Here is a 4,991-nt window from a genome sequence, read left to right as displayed (position 1 = left end):
GTTCATGACTAGCTGCACTGAAATGACTCAGTATTTACATTAAAATGAGTATGAAGATATATAAAGTGTGTAAAAATAAAACATGCATCAATTATTAAAGTAATAATAAAAGCAAACAAGGAACAGGTAAAATGCTGGCTTTTTTCCAGTACTGGGGATTGAACCCACAGTTTGTCACACCAGAGCCCCAGCCTTTTTTATTCTTTGAGACAGGTTTAAGCTCAATCGCCCAGGCTCCCTCAAACTTGTGATCCTCATGCCTCAGCCTCCTGAGTACTGAGGTTGCACGTGTGCACCACCATGCCCAGCTAAATTCTGGCATTTTAGAAATAGACTGAAATATAATTCATATATCACACAATTGATCCATTTAAAGCATAAAATCCAGTGGTTTTCACAAAGTTGTGCAACCATCATTCCAGTCAACTTTAGAACATTTTCATCACTAAAAACAGAAACCCCATAGCCATCAGTAGTTAGTCCTCAATTTCTCTTCAGCCCCAGCTATCCCCCATCAAATCCCTCAGCCCCAGGCAATCACTTATCAACTTTCTATCCTTATTTGCCAATTATGGACATTCTTTTTTTAAAAACGTTCCTCTACCTATGATCATGCATCTTTTGACTTCCTCTACCTTAACAACTCACATCTCTCATAACCACTATTGTGCTCTTATTGAAATCAACTTTTTAAGATTTCATATACTAGTGTGATCATACAGTATTTGTCTTTTGTTTTCTGACTTATTCATTTAACATCACTCTTTGGGTTAATCCATGTTGTGAAAAATGACAGGAATTTGGTATTTTTATGGCTGAATACTATTCCATGTTCATTCTGTCCACCTCTATCTCTCTCTCCCTCTCTCCCTCTTTCCCTTCTCTTTCTCATTTAAAAATTTTGAAGAACCTCTACATTGTTTCCCATAATAGGTTTCCTAATTTACATTCCCTTAGAGTGTGTAAAGGCTGCCTTTTCTCACATGCTCATTAACAACTGACACATTTTGTCATTTTGATATTAGCCATTCTAACAGAAGGGAGATGATTTCTCATTGTGGTTCTGATTGGCACTGCCCTGACACTAGGTATCAGAGGCCCTGCAGTAGGTTGGCATCTCCTGCTCAGAGCTAGGTCTTAAGGTGAGAAGAAAAACAGACAGAGTTCAAGAGACAGAGATACGGGGAGCTAGGATGACCAATGCTCATGCACACAACACTGAACGAGCAAAGGCCCTGAACACCCAGAGCTGTCGATATTTACTGGTGACATAGTTAGATTGAGGTAAAGGGGCTACATGAGAGGACGTGTAGTTGCTATGGACTCATTACACATTGATGCAGGCCAGGCTTGTGAAGAAAAACACAAAGCATTTTTTTTTTTTCTGTACCAGGGATTGAACTCAGAACCTTGAGCTTTTGAGGCAGGCGTGGTGCTACTGAGTTAAATCCCGGGCCCTAAAGCATTCTTGAATTAGGAACAGAACAGACAAAATATAGGTTGTGGTTAATTAACCTTGTCTTTTTAGTAAAGAAGGTTTTAACTCTGGGAATGGAATTTGGGTGGGAGTCACTCTGACTTCACAGGACTGCTTGCTCCCTTTTCTAAGTACAATAAAAGTAAAGTGAGCCAGACATCCAGGGCTTTTTGTCCACTAGAGACAAGAGTCCCCTGGCCCCTCTTGCAAATTATCTTTGTGTCTTTTGTCTTTAATCCCCATCCACCCCCTCCAGTTAGGCATTCCTACCAGGTTGATTTCTTACATATGTTAGTCCAATTTCCATTGCTGTGACAAAATACCCAAGATAATCAGCTTAAAAGAAGGAAAGGTTTATTTTGGCTCACAGTTCCAGGAGTTTCAGTACATTATGACTTAGCCCTGTAGCTCTGGGCTTTTGAACAGGCAGTAAGTCAAGCAGAAGCACATGGCAGAGGAAAACTGTTGATCTCGTGGCAGAAGGGAAGTGAGAGAGATGTCAGGGCTCCACTCTCCCCTCTAAGGGTACGCATGACCCCCAATGACCTAGTTTTCCTTCCTAGATCTCCTCAAGTCCCACTTCCTACAGGTTCCATTACCTCCAAGTTGTGCCTCTGGCTAACAATCAAGTCTTTAATACACGGCACTGGGGGAGACATTAAAAGTCCAAACCAGAATATCTTCTTTTGAGGAACATATGTGTGAGTCTTTTGCACATTGCTGAATTATTTAGATCCTTACAAAAAAAAATTTTTTTTTTGATACCAGGGATCAAACTCTGGACCTTGCACTTGGGAGGCAGGTGGTGGAACCACTGAGCTAAATCCCCACCCCTAGATCCTTACACATTTTGAAAAGTAGTCCCTGATATATAGTTTACAAATACTTTACCCCATTCTGTAGATTGTCTCTTGACTGTTTCCTTTGCTGTACAGAATCATTTTAGTCTGATGTAATTTAATAGTATGTTTTTGCTTCGACTGTCTTTGCTTCAGAGGCTATATCCAAAAATTTGTTGCTGAGGCTGTTACGGAGATTTTCCCCTTGTATTCTTTAGGGAATTTTATAGTTTTCAGTCTTATAGTTAAGTCTTTAATCCTTTTTGAATTGATTTTTGAATGAGGTATCACTTTAGTTTTCTTCTTCTACATGTAGATATTGTGTTCTTAACACTGTGTACTGAAGAGACTGCCCTTTCCCTTGTGTGCTCTGACAGCTTAATTAAAAGCCAGCTGACTGGCTGGGGATTTAGCTTAGTGGTTCTGCCGCATGCCTTGAAAGCACAAGGTCCTGAGTTCGATCCCCAGACCAAAAAAAAAAAAAAAACAGCTGACACTGGCCACAGTAGTACATGCCTGCAATCCCAGCACTATGGGAAGCTGAGGCAGGAGGATCACAAGTTCAATCCAGCCTGGGGAACTATCTCAAAATAAAAACATAACAACAACTTGGGGGAGATGGTTGGAGATGTAGGTCCACGAGAAAAAAACCAGATATGTATAAATTTATGGGTTCGTTCCTGGGTTCTCTACTCTGTTCCATTGGTTTATTGTCTGTTTTAGGCCAGCACTTTCCTGTCTGGGTTACACAGCTCCATGGTTTATTTTGAAGTCAATATGATCCTTCTAGCGTGGTTCTTTTCTGTCAAGATTGCTGTGGCTACTTTAGGTCCTTAGCTTCAGACAAATGTTATGATCTTTTCTACTTCTGTAAAGAATCTCATTGGTGAGTAGCAGTGGTATGGGTCCAAGCAGGGGTATTCACCACAGGCCGGCCATGTCCACCCGTGCTGCTGCAAGAGCAAAGGCCCGAGGGGGACACAAGCCCCTCTCTTTGCTCCACTCCTCTCCACCAGAGGAAGGCAATGAAGAAGACAATCATCTCCCACCGCAGAATGAGAGGAGTAGGAACCCTGTCTTTCAGGCTTCCTGGGACACAGTCTTCGAGCAGTGACAGTGGTGGGAGCAGCTGCAGCAGCATCCATAGCCCAGACCGGGCCAGTGGGCCAGAGGGCGGCTTAAGCCAGGTCAGGCCAGATCCAGCCCCACACCCCTCACCCCATGCCTGCCAATCTGCACTGTGCCTTGGCCCTTACTTCCACAGCAGCCAGACACTGAAGGAGGCTCACTTTCACAGCCTATAGCACCGAGGACGGCCGCTGACATGATGCACCGGAAGTTTCCTACCTTCTGTGAAGGGACAGTGCCGTGCAGGTTTGATACTTCAACTTACGATTTGTTTCGAATAATTGCACACAAAAAAGCCCGCCTGTTGGGTTTTCAGTCTATTTGAAATAACAGGTTAACAGGCAGTTGTTTACTTGTGGTTCTGCTGCACTATTGGAATTTCAAAGGGGCTTCGAAGCAATTCGAAGCAATTTTTTACAGGACTCCTTTGAGGGAGGGTATCAGATCATGTCAAAGTAGTGGTATGAGAAAATTTATCTGTGTGTCGCATTCATAGCATGTCCGGTTCAGACTGATTTCTCAATCTGTCACCTAGAAGTTCTACTTTATGTAAAAGGGTCTTTTGTTTTATTTTTAATCCTTTCATTGGTACATTTTAGGTATACAATTCGTTTACATTTATCATTGGGTGTTTGTACTTGCACATGATGTATCTTGGTTCTTATTTGTTCCCCCATTTACCTGTGCGCCCTTCACCCTGTGCCCTTCACCCCTCCCACCCTTCCCTATTTACATAGATTTTGTTTCCATTTTTTTTCTTTTCTCATAATTTTTCCTTTCCCTTCTTTCCTAAAAGGATCCTTTAAAAGTGCAGGATCTTCAATTTTTTTAATTTAACAAACTAGCGAAGAGTATCATTTCCATGAAAAAAAGTAACTATTTTTCCAAAAGATAGGACGCTTGATTCAACCTTGCACTGAAACTCATTGCCATACTACCTCTTAGTACATAGACGTACTATGGAAAGTACGCTGTCTGTTTTAACAGAACAATCGGATCCAATTTACTGTGGAAGTGAAGCACCCTCCCTGGTGATGTCCCCCACTCTTTGTTATATATTGCACTTCCAGGGAGAATGTCCTTCAGCCTCTTGGATAGCCAGGTAACTTCTATATCACTATTCCTCCAGAGTCTGTGCCTCAGACTTTACTGGAAAATACTGCACAGTTCTGAAAGTCAAGGAATATGTGACGATTTTTTGTCCTACTTAAAGCTTGCAAGTTGTATCAGCAGCTTATGTGATCTTACATCATTCGAGCTTATAGTGTCAATAGCTAAGGCACAGATGAATTCTGGTAAAGCACAAGCTAGCCAAACTGATGTCCAAAGTAACAAACAGTGAAGTCACCCCCAACAAGACTAGGGGACTGCATTCCATTACTGGCTCTGGAACTGTATGGCTTCGAAAGAAGTGAGGTGAGCAGAGGCACTGTCCAGAAAACAGTATGTAAGGAGACTGGCATGCTCGTGTCATTTTGCACACTTGAGGACCAGCCAAGTTTGAATAACAAAGGTGAGGACGTCTCATCTTTCTCACTGATGAGCTG

At 42.1% G+C, this 4,991-nt stretch overlaps 1 pseudogene; it reads left to right on the top strand.

Moving 5' to 3' along the window:
• Positions 1-3,141: 3,141 nt before the first annotated feature.
• LOC147829102 (protein VCF1 pseudogene) lies at positions 3,142-3,770 on the top strand (annotated as a pseudogene).
• Positions 3,771-4,991: the final 1,221 nt, after the last annotated feature.

The sequence above is a fragment of the Heterocephalus glaber genome, unplaced genomic scaffold (assembly GCF_053883595.1).
Source record: "Heterocephalus glaber isolate CG9 unplaced genomic scaffold, H.glaber_assembly_v1.0 deba00000768, whole genome shotgun sequence".
NCBI classification, from domain to species: Eukaryota; Metazoa; Chordata; class Mammalia; order Rodentia; family Bathyergidae; genus Heterocephalus; species Heterocephalus glaber.
The sequence above is the reverse complement of the archived record's forward strand: the minus strand, read 5'-3'. Positions and strand labels throughout refer to the sequence as shown.